Below are 19,046 nucleotides of genomic sequence, written 5' to 3'. Positions count from 1 at the left end.
CTTCCTTTTTTTTTTTTTTTTTTTTTAAAGATTTTATTTATTTGACAGAGAGAGACACAGCAAGAGAGGGAACACAAGCAGGGGGAGTGGGAGAGGGAGAAGCAGGCTTCCCACTGAGCAGGGAACCCGACGCGGGGCTCCATCCTAGGACCCTGGGATCATGACCTGAGCTGAAGGCAGAGGCTTACCAACTGAGCCACTCAGGTGCCCCATCAGACTTCTAGCTTCTAAAACCGTTGGTGTCCCCGGCACTGGACTTACCTATCTCCTAACCACAAAACCAACTAGAAAACTAGACCAAGTATATGCACCAACTGCTTTTAGATACTGGATGACAATCAGCACAGGACCGTGACCTGGATGAGAAGAGAAACAAAAGAGGTCAGCTCAAGGAGCGCCCTGGCTTTCACAGCCTGTGGGTGCATTTCTAGCCTACACTGCAGGCAGGGGGTCCCACGCAGGGTGTAGCAGCCTTGCAGAACTGAGAAGACAGAGATCACCACCCCGGATGGCTGAGGTGACAGAAGTTCGTGGAGCGGGGTGGGGGGGAGTAGCAGAGAGGAGGGAGCTGGGTGAGGAAGGGGTTGCAGAAATCCACACAGGAATTCCCCGTAACTCAGCGGAACCTAGCAAGCACGCGTGGGGTCAGCTCCATGAGCGGAATCTGGTGACAGCTACCGGAGAGAGACACAGACTGAACCACCCACAGGGCGTGCACAATGCTGGGATGCGTCAGGAGCTCTGGTCAGTTGCAGAGGAAGAGCCAGAGACATTTGGTAAAAACTCTAGAAAGGACACAGCTTAGAGTTAGAAAGAGGCCAAACTGGCCCTGGAGTGTAACCACTCTAGACTTGCCCTAAGAAAGCTTAAAAATAAGCCTGGGAGGGGCGGGGCTGGGAGGCTCAGTCGGTTGAGCTCCTGCCTTCAGCTCAGGTCATGATCCCAGGGTCCTGGGATGGAGCCCTGTGTTGGGCTCTGCCCTCAGCGGTGAGCCTGCTTCCTCCTCTCTCTGTCCCATGCCATCATCAATCAATCAATCAATCTTTAAAAAAACAAAACAAAGAAGCAGCAGCAGCCTTGGACCGATCAAGCCGATCTTCCAGTTCTGAATTGCCTGCCAAACAAAGTTCAACACTTTGTAAAGGAAGACAACAAAATCCAGATAGTCTACACTATAACATTTACAGTGTAAATAATCGCCCCCAAACTGCTAAAATATGGAAGGAGCCAGGAGAATGGGGCTCGTCATCAGGAAAAAAGATCAGTTAATGCACAGAGGCCTAAAAATCACAGAGATGACAGAAAAAGCAGACAAGAATTTAGAAGTTATAATGTCTGAGGTTTAAAGGAAAACATGTAGATCATGAGAGGAAAAATCGACAAGAAGCAAATGGAACTTCTGTGGAGGTGAGAAACGGAATCTCCTGAGTGACCAGTGAATGTGAAACACAGAGTGGGGAGAAAAACGAACAGAAACACCCAGGAAGCTGCTGACAACACCCTTTCCTGGGCCTCCCCTCCAGGGAGCCGGTCAGCAGCCCCCCTTTCTAGAGGTAAGCGACTAGAGTCGAGAAGAAAGGAAGAAGTCAAGAGACATAAAAACACACAAAACCTCCCCTGAAGGGGAAGGGCATTCTGGACAGCAGTGTTTGGTCTGGAGCCTCAGGCCTGACAGAAATGCAAGGCAGCTTCATGAAACTTCTCCAAACGATCTGCTTATAGCTCAGAGCCCTGTGAAGACAAGCAGAATCCATCTGTCTCTGAACCACAGTCTCAAGGGGACCATTTCAGCAGAGAATTCCTCATGTTTTATGGCTTATGAGCCCCTTAGAGACATGATGAAACGCACGGACCAGAAGAAATGTGCGCCCACTCTGTCCTTCTCTCGCGAGCTCTCACTCTCTCTCCCACACCCCCCGCCTCCACCATCCCTTCTGCACTGCCTTCCCTTATCAAGCTACACAACACTCTCCTTTAGTGGCCTCTTGGACTTTCATACCCGTTGACTACTATGTATTTGATGATGATTCACAAAAGTATTCTTCCAACCTGGATTTTCCCCGGGAACTTCAGACCCATGTAACCAACAATCAGATATTTACACTTACATATCTGTCTCTTAAACTTAACATGCCCAAACTAAGCTCTCAACTTCATGGCCCTCAGTCTCTCAGGAAATGCTACCCCCACGCATCCATCTTCTAAATCCAAACCATGCCGTGATCTTTGCTTCCAAAGCATTAACAAGTCCTGTGAACTCTGCTTTCGAAACATTCCAAATCAACCCACTTCTCTGTCCGCAGCCCCTACAACCACCCTGGCCCGAGTCACCCACATCCACTCTCAACACCCGCAATAAATTCGTTCTCGACAGAGAAGTCAGTGACCTCTAAGTAACCGAAATCAGATCATGTTGTTCCATTCATTAGCCCCTTCTGAAGGTTTCCTGATGCGTTAACAGTAAAATCCAAAGTCTAATATGGCCTAGGAAATCCCATATAAACTGGTGGTTTTTTTTGATGTTCCTGTCACTGAGGCTTCAACTTCAGAAACCTTCTCTGCTCATCTAACTTCAAGGGGCCAGCCACACGCCTTCCCCACCACATCACCCTAGCTTAATTCCCTCTATGCCACTTCTAATACCTGGCATTTTTCTTGTTGTTTGAGATTTGCTGTCTGTTCCCCTGCCCCCCTTCCGTGCTCCACTGCACCCAGCAGAGGCCTTGTGTGTGGGTCATGGCTTTATTCTGTGGGCTGATGCTTCTTGAATGAATGGATTCCATACAATTTCATGGTATCACAGACCGAGGTTTAAAATACCATTCCTGAGAAACAGGACTAGCTCTGTGGGTTCATAAGAAACCTAATCACTGGGATTGTGCCACGAACTGGGGATGTGATGCAGAACGAGGCAGACATGATCTCTGAGCTGGACCTCAGGTAGGCTCAAGGCTTGGTACTGGACCTTTATTTTTTTTTTTTTCAAAAAGATTTTATTTATTGGGGCACCTGGGTGGCTCAGTGGTTAAATCCTCTGCCTTCGGCTCAGGTCATGATCTGAGGGTCCTGGGATCGAGCCCTGCATTGGGCTCTCTGCTCAGCAGGGAGCCTGCTCTCCATCCCATGCCTGCCGCTGTGCCTACTTGTGATCTCTCGGTGTGTCAAATAAATAAATAAAATCTTTTTTAAAAAGTCTTTAAAAAAGATTTTATTTATTTATTTGACAGAGAGAGAGTGCATGAGCAGGGGGAATGGCAGGCAGTGGGAGAGAGGGAAGGAGAGTCCCCAAGGAGCAGGGCCCTACGTGGGCCTCGATCCCAGGACCCTAGGATCATGACCTCAGCCAAAGGCAGATGCTCCACTGACCAGACCCCTCAGGCACTGTGGTCCCGGGCTTTCAAATCAACCAGGAAGAAAGTGGGAGTGTGAGAAGGATCAGCTAAGTACATGTACGATGAGCTTTTATTGGTTACTAAGATAATCAAAGCTGAAATTGGAGCACTTTATTTGTGCACTCAATTGCACTTGCACAGTGACATATACCTGGCTGGGTTCGAGCAAGTTTGGGCTCCAGAATTCACTCCAGTAAAACTAAAGTGGCCTGTCTGGATTGTGTCCATTGTTGAGAGACACTGAAATGAACGGAGAAACATCCTGAAAGTCTCTGAGGCTGTAAAGAGACACCTTGGGGTTAAACTGCTTCTCTGGCCAGAGTGATTCCTGTCCCTTCATTCCAGCGGAGTTGGCCCCCTTCCCCCTCTGCAGCGGTGAAATCCCAAAGCTGTGAAATCATTTCCTCCACACAGGACGGGGCCGCGAGCTACCTCGGAGCCAGGAGCTCCCACTCGGCCGAAGGAGCAGGGCGCCCTGCCTCAGCAGTTTCGGACTTAACCCGTTAGAGGGCCTGTGCGGGCCTCTGGGCTCGCTCTCTCCTGGCCAAGAGCAGCCAGGGCGGCAGAGTCGGCGGCTCTGAGCGCTTCAGCGGCTGCTGTCCCAATCGCCGCTGCCACAGGGGACACCTCTGCTCAGGCCTGTTCTGATCCTGCCCGTGTGCCTGGGGACGGCACGAACATCACTTGCCGGGTCCCCGAAGTGTCTCCAGCGGCTTTCATGGTCTTGGCACGCGCCACAGCCACCATGTGTGCCACCATGAGTGCATGTGCGACACGTGATACGCCCATGTCACTGGCTGCTTGTGCAAGAAAGTGACAATAAGGGAATGAGAAAAGGCCTCCGGCCGCTTGGGGCTCTAGTTAAACAAGTTACAGACAGAGCCTGGATCCGCAAGAAACCAGGAAGGCACAGCTAAGGAAATCTCCAAGGGCGGGGCAAACAGAAGGCGCCAACAAGATGCTTGATTTCAGCCCAAGCGCATAGACATGTGCATTAAAGGCAGACGGACTCGACGCTCTGGTGAAAGGACATTCACTGGCTGGACCCGTGAAGCGCGGATCCCTGTGATGCCCGCCGAGCCCTCGTGGGCCAAGCGCTGTGACAAAAGCTGCCATGTGGACAGAGGACAGCCTACACGGGCTAATCTTCCAGAAAAGGAAGCTGGTCCTCAGAGACATGAAGGGTCTTGTTTATTAATCCAAGTTTCACAGCTCCCCTTTCAGTGTTCAAGAACATTCTTAAACTTAAGAAGTTGAATACAAATTAGTTGAAATTAGGGGCGCCTCAGTGGCCCAAGTGGCTGGGCGTCTGCCTTCAGTTCAGAGTTCTGAGATAGAGTCCCATGTCAGGCTCCCTGCTCAGTGCTTCTCCATCTGTGTGTGTGTGAAATAAATAAATGAATAAAAAAATAAATAAAATCTTCTTTAAAATTTAATTGAAATTAAAGGAGAAAGAAAACAGTGGGGGTTGGTTGGTGACCCAGCAAGGTGTCTGGAAATGTCAGCAGGCAGGTTTTCCAGCTGGTTGCTCCTGCCATTCCTGCATTTACTGGGAAGCGTGTGGGGGGAAGCAGTGATGGAGTGTTACCCTCGCAGTCACTCATTAGAGCCCTTTCAGCAAAGACTGCGTTAGCGCACAGAACTCTCAGAACCACTTCCGCTGATCGGTCTCCCAAAGTGGACTATTTCTGGCCCTTTACATACATTCTTCTCCAGAGTCCAGGAGACACAGAGGAAGAAAGGAAAAGAGAAATAAGACTCGGCCCCATTTCCTGACTTTGCATTTCCTCTTACAACCTTCCTCATCACTGTTCCTCTACAAGCAGGTTTCCCCCACCGGGTTTTTCTTGTTGGTGTGCTGCTATTGAAGTAGACTTAGCCAGTGTTAGTTAGTGTTTAGAAAACCTAACAACTCGGTCACCGCTTGCCATTTGTGAGGCCCCCAGGAATCGTGAATGTGGTCCCAGAACACGAGATGAAGGGGAACATTTGGTAATGACTTGGATCTCCCATTCTCTTCCCAGTGGTTTTGCCATGAAAATGCTCAGGAAGTTTGGGGTGTGTTTATGGGTTGCAAAAGGTGAAAATCATCAAAGAAACAGAATTCTGGATACTGTTCTACTTTCTCTCCACCTTCTACTTCCTTGCCAAGGGGGACCGCAAAAGCCATGGGCCCCAAGGGCAGCAGGTCGGGAATTTCCAGGAGCACATTATACTGCTCCTCTTTGTCCTGGCTCAGTGCCACCAGCCCTGGGATTACTGGTGACCCTTCAGCCTGATGGCCTGTAACCTTCTGTTTGCTGCCAGATAGAGCTAGGACTTGTCCCAGGCATGGAATAACTTCCTGTGATTGTCCTGGAGATGGCCTGGCCCACAGAATCAGCTTCCACGGCTGTCAACAGACACAGAAAAATCCCGTATCTCTGCAGTGTGGTGGACCTTGGAAGGAGGAATCCCGAGGAGGAATGTTCAGCAGAGATAAGTGTGCCACACTACATGACATGGACTTGACCTTCCTCATGCATTGTCAGTCTGAGCACCATGGAGTGTCCTGCCTAGTATCTCATTAATTTTTACATGGCAGATTCTCGGCGGTCATTAAGACCAGCTAATCAACTTTGCAGGTGTGTGAACCTGGGAGGGTCGCCAGTCCATTAGGTATCAGGCTCAGGATGCAGAATGATGGGTGGGAACAATGGGCCCAAACCAACTCCGGAACAAACAGCTATTTGAAATTAGTCATTAGTTTCTGTGATAGATTAAGAGGTTGAGGTAGAACCGAAATACAAAGGAGGCGATCAAGTCTGAAGGAACATTTGAAGTGACAACTTGACAAATGAACTGGCTGGTGGGGAAATCTTTTAAGACATGAACGGAGGAGAAGAAACTTTTAAAAATCATCCTGATCCCGAAGTGCTGGGTACAGATAATGGTGATGGTTACACAACACTGTAAATGTATTTATGTATTTTTTAAGAATTATGTACTTATTTTAGAGAAAGAGAGAGCAAGTACAAGAGCACGGGGAGGGGCAGGGGGAGAAGGAGAGAGACAATTTGCAAGCAGACTCCCTGCTGAGCGTGGAGCCTCACTCGGGTCTCAATCTCTCAACTGAGAGATCACGACTTAAGCAGAAATCAGGGGTACGACGCTTAACCAACTGAGCCATCCAGGCGCCCCATTAATGTCTTTAATGCCACTGACCTTTATACTTACAAATGATTAAAATAACCAACATCACATTGTGTATATTTTACTACAATTAAAAAATGATAAAACAGGACTTTCACGTCCATGGCTGTGTGTCCTCTAGGGACATTCCCCATTGTTCATAGTGAATGCACAGCTATGAGGGCTCCACTAACAATGAGATGACATCAGTACCAGAGCAAGACGAAGATCTTAAGTCAGACAGATTTCGCCCAATATATAGCAGTAATAGTTCACAGAGATGTCCCAGGAACCATACTCAGTGCTTTGGATGGACTGGATTAAATCATTCAACCTTCGCTCAGATGCTGTGAGGTACACGTTCGTCATACATATGGGGAAGCTGAGGTGCATGAGCTAACATGTGGCAGAAGTGGGCTTTGAACCCCGACCACCTACCTCAGGGGCCTGGGTCTCAACAGTGTGCTCCACTGAGACCAGAAGCTGCTCTGCACGACTGCAGCATGAGGTCAAAGAGCTTAGGACGCCCCCAGAGTGAGTCAGGAAGAAGGGAGGCAAGTGCTCACCGAGCAGACTGGCCTGCATGAGGATGGTGTGAAGTGCTCCCGGAGGATGGTGTGAAGTGCTCCCGGAGGATGAGAGCAGGGTTATTATTATTTTTTTTATTTTTATAAAAATGAGCTCAGTCTACCAAGAGATTTTCTTGTTTTCCTCAAATACAGGAATTTGGAAAACTGGATCTCTTGGGTTATTAGATGTAATGTCTCTGAGGTTTAATGCTGAAAATAATCTTTTTAAAAGATTTAATTTGTTTATTTGAGTGAGAGAGAGGCAGAGTGAGAGAGCATGAGCGAGGAGAAGGTCAGAGGGAGAAGCAGACTCCCCGTGGAGCAGGGAGCCCGATGCGGCACTCGATCCCGGGACTCCGGGATCATGACCTGAGCCGAAGGCAGTCGCCTAGCCAACTGAGCTACCCCGGTGTCCCAAGAATTATCTTTTTAAAATGCCCCAGCAGTGTGTGCGCCTAGAGGAAGCTCATAAACTGCTGCATCTCTGTTTCAGTGCACATTGTGTCAAAGTTAGTTCTTCCGGGGCTGAAGACTCACATTTTAAATGGAAATTCGAGGGGCGCCTGGGTGGCTCCATTGGTGAAGCGACTGCCTTCGGCTCAGGTCATGATCCCGGGGTCCTGGGATCAAGCCCCGCATCGGGCTCTCCGCTCAGCGGGGAGCCTGCTTCCTCCTCTCTCTCTCTGTGCCTGCCTCTCTGCCTGTTTGTGATCTCTGTCTGTCAAATAAATAAATAAAATCTTTTTTAAAAAATTAAGAATAGAGCTTCCCTATGACCCTGAAATTGCACTACTGGATATTTACCCCAAAGATACAGATGTCGTGAAAAGAAGGGCCATCGGTACCCCAGGTTCATAGCCTGCTCCCCCCCCTCTCTCCCTGCCTGCCTCTCTGCTTCTCCGTCCACCTGCCTCTCTCTCTTTCTGACAAATAAATAAATAAAGTCTTCTTAAAAACAAATTTAAAAATAAAGAGGAAATGAAAACGGTATTGAAAATACAGAGGCGGACATTTACCTAACCCTGGCAGCCGGAAAGGCTTAGCAAGCACACGGCAGACAGGGCCGTGCATGAATTCCCAGAAACCAGAGACATCCTGCAGGACACGCTGGCCTCTGGTGCGAGCCTGGGCTGTAGGCAGGTCGAAGGGAAGGAAAGGGAGCAGGAGAAGGGTTAGGGTCCTCAAAGGGTCCTGCTTGGATGGTGGTAGCACTCAGCTGTCAGTGACAGCTCTTCTGACAAGAAGGAACTCTTTTCTGAGCGGAGGAAGCGGCCCTCACGGCTTGCCACCTCGGGCCAGCACCCACCACCAACCAGCAGCGACTGCCCTGCCCCGGGGACCGCAGGGCGCCCGTGTTTGGCCAAGCTGCTGCTGGCCGGGGGCAGCGAAGACCCCAAGGGCCAGCCCATAGAGCTGCCCTGGAGAGGGAAAGAGTGTCCCCGATTCCAAGTCGGTTTCACCACTTGCTTAGCTCAAGACACGTCCATCTGGTGCGAGGAGGAACACTTTACTGTTCACAGTTAAGTTAAGGCAAAGCCCCTCGGCCTCCTGGCCGCTGACCCAAACGCCCTTCCTTCCCACCAGGAACACAGGTGCAAGTCAGGGTTCAGAAATGCGGGCTGCGTGAACTGCTGGGGACGGGTCCAGAACAGATGCGCTGTGACATGACGACACTAGCCAGACTCACTTCCGCCTCAGCGCCTGAGTGTGCTCAGCTCAAGGGGGTCCTCGGTGCTGGCAGGTCATCGTGGCACTGCCCCCGCCTCAGCCTCCCCATCTATGCTTGCCTTAGAGCCACCTCTTCCCATCACTGTCCTGCTGCACTTGTGACTTCTGAGGGTCTGGAATGGACAGAGTCGAGAATTTTTCACTGGAATCTTTGAGAAATCACTTTCCTATTTTGTCAAAACCATGCCCTCCAAAGGGGGTGAGGAGAGGTACAAGTGACCTAGGGTCTTTCCAGGACTTGGCTGGCTCTTCTGTTTCTATTTTGGGTTATTTTCATTCTTTTCAGTGAGCTTCATGCGCAAACATGTACTCAGAAATATGTTCCTTCTTTCTGCCAACTTTCTAAGAAACCTCTTTTAAGGTGGTGGCAGTCTCACAGACCAAAGCAAACGAGTATCTGATTGTTTACATTTGGGTAATGAGGTTGCATGTCATGTCTTATGTGTCATGTCCGTCTGTCTGTCCTTCTGTAAACAGCTCTTTGCATACTTTGCCCATTTTTCTACTGGGATGCTAATCTGTTGCTAATGATTGAAAAGGTTATTAATGGAGATAAAGGATATGAACTCTTTGCTTGCCACACATGATAAAAAAATGTTTCACAGTTCGTCATCTGCCTTGGAAGTTTATATTGTTTTTGAAGTACCTAAGGCCCAAAATAGTGCATGGCAACATTTAGGAGATGAACTGACTGAATGGATAGTGGAATAAACACAAGCTTTGTCTCAAGATCACACTGACATTCTACAACTTTCTCTTCCAGAAATTTTGTCATTTTCTTACGTTCAAATACAACACATCTGCAATGAGTTTCTCGTATCTGTAGTACATGGGATTGAGCTATAATTTTCTTTCTTTCTACTAGAATCTCCTGCCCTAACTTGGTGTCAAGGTTATGGAAGAAGTTTATGGCTTTTTCTGTGCCCAACTAGTTTAAACCGTAGGCAAGTCACCTGTGCTCTCAAGTCTGAAAGAACTCAACCACACAAACTTCCTGAGTCAGGCGTCTGTCTCACAGGCAATAACCTGACAACACATTTCACTCCTTTCAGAGTTATGGTACAGAACAGGATGACCCTGCAGGCTCTCTGATTTCGGCAAGGCAACATTAGAATTCTCATTCGGGGGTGAGAATTTGGGTGAGGCTGAATGACCACTTCAACTTCAGACTAATTTCTAATTACATGGTTCTCACTGCCAACACCCCAAACCACTGATTTCTTGCCAGCACCGAAAGCCACAGTGTTAACAGACTTGCTTCTTGTGAAACAGGACCTGGTGGAGACGAACCGAAACAACCAGGAGGGGCCACAAAGCAGCCCGTTGGGGGACCCAGGCAGCATGTCACTGCTGCCACCCTTCAGTGAGCAACGGCAAGGGATTTTTCTCTGTGGGAAGCAAGGAAAAATTCTTACCTGTGAAGAAGGCAGACTAAGCAGAGTTTCCAGAACAGAATAAAGTTTGCAGTGAAAGGCTTTGCTAACAAGCACTGTGCACACAGACGCAAGTGAGTCAGACAAGTAACCCACCGTCACACAGCACGCACAAGACAGGCACAGCCAGTGGGACCAGCCAAAGATGTTCCCTTTGGCAGGAAGACAGGGCACGGTCAGGCATGTCACTCACTCTAGGCACTTGGGGAGAGAACAGCGAGCAAATCTGCTCAGGGGCTCAGACAGGCAAGTAAACGAGGGGCAGAGGAAGGAAACCGACTTTGATCTATTTCTACCCCAACACGGGCCTGCCCCACTCCTGAGCCAGCAGGTGTGGGGCCGCCCTAGCTTTGGGGCCACCTTACACAGGGTCTCTGGGCACATCCAGTCTGACATAAGTTGGGAGCCTTTCCCAATCCATGATTGTTAAAAAAATTTTTTTCTGTAATTTCTGTTAATCTTTTATGTTTCATTATTACAGGAACATAACTGTGAGATGCTGGACAACTCACAGAAACTCTAAGAGAACAGAGCTACAGATCTGCTTACAAAACACCCCAAATACCGACATAGTGAAAGACCCTTGAGCACAGTTGAGATAATGAACATATAGGCAGCTACAGTTTAATAAACAAAACACACAAAGAGCTTCTATGAAATACTAAGATACATATAAACGAGTAATAAGAAGACTTGGCAAAACACATGAATAAGCATTTCACAGAAGGCACAGATAGCCAGAAATCATGCATCCAAACACCGCTAATTAAAGATGTGACATGCATGTCACACAGCATGTCGCTCTTCTCTCACTCTCCCCCCGCCTCGCCCCCTGCTTGTGCACTTGCACTCTCTTTCTCAAAAAAATAAGTAAAACCTTTCAAAAAATAAAAATAGGATACCTTTGCCCATCAGATTGACATAAATTTTCAAATATGCATGATGCTGTGTATCCATAGCTTCCTATTGTTATTTTATGGTTATTATGGTTATTTGTAATGTCTAAAAATCAGAAAGAAACTAAATATCCATGAAAAGGGTGAATAAATTGTACTACTGATACACAAGCCACACATATACACATAGGCCATATAACATAACCGCTGCAGTCCGCTCTCCTTTGTCGTCATTCTTCGGGTTCCAATTTCCTTATCCCACTTACACGTCTGAATGAAATGAAGTATAAAGTTCCTATGTCTAAAACAGAAGCAAAATTTCAAGAAAATTTCAAGGCAGCTTTTCATGAGCCGTCTCTCGATAATGTAGCCTTCTGGCACTTTGGGTCCCCCAATCTGTTCCTTCCACGGGCTTCCAGGTCTCAGTACATGGCAACTGCACCGTCCAAATGCTAGAGGCCAAAATGCCCTGAAATTCTTGACTGCTTTCTTCTTGTCACGGAGAACCAATCCGTGCGAACTGCCCGCCGGCTCTACCTTCAGCATACACCTCCCTGTCACCTGGGTCACCGCAGTCGCCGCTCACCCACTCTCTGGTGACAGCCCTTGCCCCAATCTACTCTTGGGGCAGCTGTCCGGGTGACCCTGTTAGAGGTCATGAGGAATCATGTCATTTCTGTGCTCAGAGCCCTCCAGTCTTCCTTCTACTGTTTCAGGAAAAGTTAAAGGCCACGATGCAGGCCGTGCTGTAGGCCCCAGGCCCTCCTGTCCTCTCGAAGCGCAGGTGCCCGGATTCACTCGCCGGGGCCCCAGCTGAGCTCGCTCGCTGCTCCTGGTGTAAGGAGTGTGCTGTGCAGATTCCCAGACACTTCAAGCTCACCCCAGTCCAACCCAAAAGGTCTCTATTACAACAAGAGCGATCCCACAAGCAGGAAGCCAAGGGCCCCTGGGGCTGGACAGGGGCATGACCTCCAGTATCAGTCTGTGGTATGAGTCCTAACAGGGGTGGTTGTAGGATACTAACTGGTAATATTCACTGACCACTGATGAAGTCTCTAAGAGTGAATGAGAGACAGAGCATCACTATTTAGGATCCCTAATGAAGTCATGGCGTGAGGCAATGAGCATGTGCGACTGCTACAAGCCCAAAGACAACCGGGGGCGCCTGGCTGGCTGGGTCCAAAGAACACACCACCCTTGATCTCGGGTTGTGAGTTTGGGCTCCATTTTTGGCGCAGACATTACTCAAAAACAAGTAAATACGGGGTGCCTGGGTGGTACAGTTAGTTAAACATCGAGGTCTTAGTTTCAACTCAGGTCATGATCTCATGGGTTGTGGGATCACACCCCACACTGGGCTCCGCGTTCAGTGGGGAGTCTGCCGCTGGGCTCTCTCTCTGTCCCTCTCCCTACTGGCATGTGTGTGCGCCATCTGTCTGTCTCTCAAGTGAATAAATAAATCTTTCCCAGAATACACAAATGAATTGAAAACAACAGACAAGCAGGAATGATTTCCCTCTTGACAGAAGAACAAGAACTGCATGTACCAACGACATGAGTTCCACTGAGTGGGTGACCGACTCGCTCCATCAGTCTCTCAGGAAGTCACACATTTGCTGTTGACTATGAGCACCTACAGGCAGCTGTGTGTCTGCCCGGGATACAGTAGACTGCTTCCCTCTCCTTTGCTTCTCACTGGCATCTCCTGTCTCTCACCTTTCCGCACCACACATCTCCTGTCTTCCCTGCCCATTTCTTCCCCAAGTGCTTTAGGATTGCTGGGAATCAGCATCAGCAGAAAGAGCAAGAAGCTGCACTCTTGTGGTCTCCACTGCGGCTTGTGTCCTCATCTGCTGGGGCCTCGGGAGGTGGGGCGGAGGGGGGGCTGGCTGGCAGCGTCCTGCGAGCTCTCCGCTCTCATGTCCCCAAGCTTCGCTGGGACCTTGCGAAGTTCCACCCTACAGCCCTTCTCCTTTTACTCATCACGTTCCCTCTGAATCATCTCGTCCATTCCCATGACTTCTGTAGCCCAGAGACCACCCCTGAGCTCTGCACAAAGCTACCCGAACGACTGCTATATGTCCCAAGGTCATGACAAACTCAGCGTGCCCTAACCTGAGCGTGGCAGCTAGAAGGACTCAGCCCCGAATTCTGGTCTCTTCTCCCAGGGCCTAGATGACAAAATCAGAGTCAAACCCAGAAAGATCCTCACAGGCCGGCACGAAGACCAATTACAGAGAAAAGTGAAATTTCACAGGAATACATGTTAAGGCCAGTTCCTGCACTTAAAGAAGACACAAGAGTAGTCCTGGGACCTGAGCTACAGCAGCAGGTGCGGAAGCCAGCAGGCGTGAAGCACGCATTTGAAAGCTGCTGAGAAAGTAACTGTTCGCTCACAGCAGAAACAGATGTGCGACTTTGCAGGGCCACGCATGGTACCACGACTTTGAGTGGCATTTCACATGTGTAAATGTTGTCCGTGAAGGACACTTCAATTAGAAAAACATAAAGGAGGGCGCCTGGGTAGCTCAGTGGGTTCAAGCCTCTGCCTACGGCTCAGGTCATGATCCCAGCGTCCTGGGATCGAGTCCCGCATCGGGCTCTCTGCTCAGCGGGGAGCCTGCTTCCTCCTCTCTCTCTCTCTGCCTGTCTCTCTGCCTACTTGTGATCTCTGTCAAATAAATAAATAAAATATTTTCCAAAAAAAAAAAAACCCATAAAGGACAGATGAAAGCCTGAAAGCACATGAACAGACAGGAGAAAAGCACGGAGGAAAATGCAGTACCTCGACAGGAAGTGCAGGCTGAGTCACCCGCACTGCGGCCACAACAAAGCTGATGGCATCTCCAGCTGCTGCCCTCCCCGCGCCCCGCCCCCCCGCCCCCCAGCCCCGCAACCGTGGATGAGACCCGCCAGGTGGGGCCCTGGTCCGAGGAGGCACAGGGGGCGGGGCGGGCACTCTGCACGCTTTCAAGGCCCAGTGAGATGGAACCTCAGCCCCAGCCACTCACAGTCACATGATCATCTGCAAAGCATGTTACGTAACCACCTTCCTGTCACCATGTCCACATAACAAATGACTGGTCACCACGCGGCCAGCATTTCATGAGATACCCATGGCTATGCCTTCACTGTCAACATGTCCCACTCTCGCCCCTTCTGTACATCCATGCGGAGACCCCACAACAGCTTTTCAGCCACCTCATTAAATAACCAGCGACCAGCCATGAACTCCACTCGTTGAAGAGAAGGGCTTTCTGGCAGTGGGATGGGGAGACAGAGCTCTGTGCACCATACCACAGAACAGTGGGAAAGGGCATGAGGCATCTGCTTCCAAATGCGCTGCAGATGCGAAGGAAAAGGGATGATGAGCTCAAAGACCTAAACTCTTGGCCCAAAACACGGCAAAACAGCTGCCTTTCTAGGAAAGTGTGAACAGAATCTCTTATCTCTTAACCCACAGGCTGACGTAGCTCAAAACAAATCTCAGTTTAATAGTGCAAGACATCAAATTATTCCAGGAAAATCCAGGTGGGCAGTGGTGCCGGGCAGGCTCAGTGGGTGAAGTGTGACTCAATCTTGGAGTCATGAGTTCAAGCCCTGGCAGGTGGAGAAATAAACTAAAGAAACAAACAGGTGAGGCTGGGAACGTGACAAATGGCATGGAAACACCTAAGGGCCTCTGGAGGATTCTGAGTCCCCGAAGCTCCCACCATCCAAAATAGACTGGTGGTGTACCACCAAGGACGCAGACTCCTCAGGAATAAAGGTTCAGGGCACCTCACCAGGCGAAGATCCCTGAGCAAAAGGGAACCATGCATACGCTCTGCCTTGCTATCACACTTCACTAATTTTCTCTTTCTTTCTTCATTTTACTTGAATGTGTTGATGGCAATGACCTTGACAATAATAGTCAACAGGTCGGCAGCACTGGCAGCCAATTTCTCACCAAAACCAGTTCTGAGTTGTGGTTTGGGTTGTTTTTTCCTGGCTGTTTAACCTCAAAGCTGCTTCTCCAGCCCTTTCAACATTTATATGAGCCACCCAGTATCATTTTGATAAGCTCTCCTTCTGCTTAAATGAGTCAGGGTCAGCTTCTGTTGCAAATTACAACTCTGGGATGTCTACATGGCGTTCCCGCATCTCTAAAATACACCAAGCCAAAAGGAGAAATTAATCAATAGAAAAGGAGTAATTAAAGAGTTAGAAAAATTAAAAAGTAGAATAACCAAAAGCTGGTTCACAGCAAAAAATGAAAATCAATGAACTAGAAAAACCGTGAGCTTAATCTAACCAAAAGGGGAAAAGGTGAGAGAGAAGAACTTTACAATGAAAGAGCTCTGGAAATAGGAAAAATAAACCTAATAATATAGGAACCATTTTGTAAAATTATACATAGATGAATTTGATAGCCAGAATGAAACAGACCTATTCAAGAAAAGTAGAATTTACAAAACTGACTTGGGGGGATACAGACTAAAGAGACAAATCCACAGAAGAAACAGGGAGAATGGAGAAAGCATCAGTTTAGAAGGAAATGCTGCCAAAATTTTAAATGCTGTTCATTCCAACTCTACTTAAATATTCGAGAGTAGGAGGTGCCTGGCTGGCTCAATGTACAGAGCATTTAACTCTTGTTCCCGGGCTCATGAGTTCAAGCCCCACACTGGGCATGCAGCCTGTTTAAAAAACATTTTTTTTTAATGTGACAAGCTTCCAAACTTTTGTATGGACCAAGTATGACCTTTTTGTCAAAATCTGCTATGATTTTACAGAAATAATGAAGCCAAATTTAAAACCAAAAACCAATTTCACTTATGAATACTGATACAAAAATCCAGTGGAAAATAGCCTGCCTAATCCAGCAACACAATAAAAAAAGGACCCTGTCCAGCTGGGGTTTATTTCAGAAATGTAAAGATGGTTCAATATTACATATTTATTAGGAGGATTAACTGCTTTGCTAGATTCAATGAAAAAAAATCATATGATCACAAGCAATGCTGAAAAAATTTTTTAAAATTTAACAATAACTTTTGATGAGAAAAACAGTAATACAGGACTCAGTGGAATGTTACTAGCATGAAAAAAAATTCTCCTAGCTCAAAACTACTGCCTTTAAAAAACAAACAAGGTACCTTTATTGAAATAGAAGTGACATACACAGAACTCCACATAATTAATGTGAATTTGAACAGATACAGATACCCATGAAACCATCAGGACAACCAAGGTAACAGACACACCCATGACCTTCAGAAGTTTCCTTGTGTCTCTGCGTATGGTAAAAACACTGATTACAGATGACCCACACAACAAATTTTCAAGTGTGCAATACTGGCTTGTTCACTATAAGCGTTAGGCTGTACAGCAGGTCTTTAGAACGCACACATCTTGCGTAACTGAAACTTCATACCCACTTCGGGGTACATACTCGGGAGAACTGAACTCAGTGTCTCAGATCTGCGCTCCCGCGTTCGTTACGGCATATTCACAATAGTCAAGATATTACAACAATCTAAGTGTTCATCAAAGGATAAATAAAGAAAATGTGCTAATATCCATGCATATTCCACAGAATGTCACTCAGCCTTAAAAAGTTAATTTAGGGGCACCTGGGTGGCCCAGTCACTTAAGCCTCTGACTTCTGGTTTCTGCGGAGATCGTGATCTCAGGGGTTGTGAGATCGAGCCCCGAGCTGGGCTCTGGACTCAATGTGGAGTCTGCCTGAAGATCAGCTCCCTCTGCCCTTCCCCGCCCATGTGCATGCTCTCTCTCTCTCTCAAATAAATAAATCTTTTAAAAGAAGTTAATTTAGAAATCCAACATAATCCCTGCCCCAATACTAACTAGTTTTCTTTTAAAACTAAGCAAGTTGATTCTATAGTTCACATGTGAAAACAGAAATCAAAAACAAACCAGGAAAACCCTAAAGAAGAATAAAGAGGGACAAGCAGTCCTTAACGGTGTAAGAGTGGCTCATGAACAGGCTGATGGACGAGAACAGAAAGCCCAGAAATAAGGACAAGAATGTCATTTATGATGAGGAAGGGCAGTATCTAGAATCAGTGGGGGTATAGATGAACTTTTTTCCCTAAGATTTTATTTTTATTTATTTATTAGAGAGAGAGAGAAAGAGAGCACGAGAGGGGAAAGGTCAGAAGGAGAAGCAGACTCCCCGCAGAGCAGGGAGCCAGACATGGGGCTTGATCCCAGAACTCCAGGACCTGAGCAGAAGGCAGACACTTAACTGACTAAGCCACCCAGGCGCCCCAGATGAACCTTTTTTTTTTTTTTAAACATTCCGTTTATTCATTTGAGAGAGAGAAAGCATGAGCAGGGGGAGAGGCAGAGGGAAAGGGAGAAGCAGACTCCCCACTGAGCTGGGAGCCAGCCATGTGGCTCGATCCCCAGACCTGGAGATCACGACCTGAGCCAAAGGCAGACGCTCAACTATCTGAGCCACCCAGGCAGCCCAGATGAACTATTTAATAAGTATAGTATAATGGTATAGAAAATATCGACACATTTTACTAGATATAATTTTTTTTGCATACATGTACACACAAAATACAAATGGCATGGGGCGCCTGGGTGGCTCAGTGGATTGAGCCACTGCCTTCGGCTCAGATCATGATCTCAGTGTCCTGGGATGGAGTCCCGCATCGGGCTCTCTGCTCTGCGGGGAGCCTGCTTCCCCCTCTCTCTCTGCCTGCCTCTCTGCCTACTTGTGATCTCTCTCTGTGTCAAATAAAATAAATAAAATCTTTAAAAAAATACAAATGGCAAACTGGGGAAAACTGTAACAGCTTTTCTCACAAAGGACTTCTCAGCTCCCAGAAATTGACACTAAAAGACCAATGGTGGAGGAAGAGCACGTTGGTCACAAGAAAATGAAGAAACATCAGCCTCCCTCTGAATCAAAGAACTGCAAATGAAAACTACACAGAAATACAATTTTTTCACCTATGAGATGGCAAAAGTCCCACAATTTGACAACATATTCTTTTGGCAAGGCCCTATTTTACTTTGCAAGTAGGAATGCAAAATGGGACATGTGGTAATATTTACTAAACTTATAGATTCACTGACCCAGAAATCCCAGTTCTGGGAATCATACCAATATAACTGCACAAATACAAAATGTCACATACACAAAACTTTATTAGTTGTGGCAATAGTTGCAGTCAGAGTGAAAACCACCCAGATGTGCAAAATAAGGAACTGGTCAAAACAGAGGATTAGACAGTGATTAGACCCCTCAGCATCATGGGCGCGAGCCCCACATCATGAGTAGAGATTACTTAATCAATAAACGTTTTACAAGAGTGTTAAAGAAAAACAGTGAAGAACTCTGGTCATTGATGTGGAGAAAACTTTAAATTACTTTGAGAACTTTTAAGATCTTAGCAACTTTCAAACATACAGTTCAGTAGCATTAACTAGTCCCCATGCTGTACAGTACATCTTCAGAACTAATTTATTTTATAACTAGAAATGTATGCCTTCTGACTACCTTCACACATTTTCCCCACTCTGCCCCGAGCCTCTAGCAACCGCCCATCTGTCCTCTGTGTGTATGAATTCAGGGATTTCTGTTTTGCTTTTGTTTTTAGATTCCCCACATAAGTGTGATCACCCCGGTATCTATCTTACTCTGCCTCACTTCGTTTTGCACAATGCCTTCAAGGTTGGTGCACGTTGTTGCAAACGGCAGGATTTCCTTCACTGTGGCGGCATTATATTCCACTGTGCATGCACACCGCAGTTTCTTCATCTTTTTTTAAAGATTTTATTTACTTATTTGACAGATCACAAGTAGGCAGAGAGGCAGGCAGAGAGAGAGGAGGAAGCAGG

At 47.4% G+C, this 19,046-nt stretch overlaps 1 protein-coding gene across 7 annotated transcripts in view; it reads right to left on the bottom strand.

Moving 5' to 3' along the window:
* GAB3 (GRB2 associated binding protein 3) overlaps positions 1-19,046 on the bottom strand; it is a 92,965-nt gene that overhangs the window by 45,413 nt on the left and 28,506 nt on the right. Inside the window, exon 1 of one of the 7 annotated variants that reach the window (XM_059385068.1) lies at positions 13,975-14,071. The exons of the other annotated variants lie outside the window; for them this stretch is intronic. The gene's annotated coding sequence lies outside the window, so the exon portion shown is untranslated. Of the gene's footprint in view, positions 1-13,974; positions 14,072-19,046 lie in introns of those variants that run through there. 7 annotated transcript variants of the gene reach the window in all.

The sequence above is a fragment of the Mustela nigripes genome, chromosome X (genome assembly GCF_022355385.1).
Source record: "Mustela nigripes isolate SB6536 chromosome X, MUSNIG.SB6536, whole genome shotgun sequence".
Classification (NCBI taxonomy): Eukaryota; Metazoa; Chordata; class Mammalia; order Carnivora; family Mustelidae; genus Mustela; species Mustela nigripes.
Note: the sequence above shows the minus strand (reverse complement) of the source record. Positions and strands in the feature narration are given on the sequence as shown.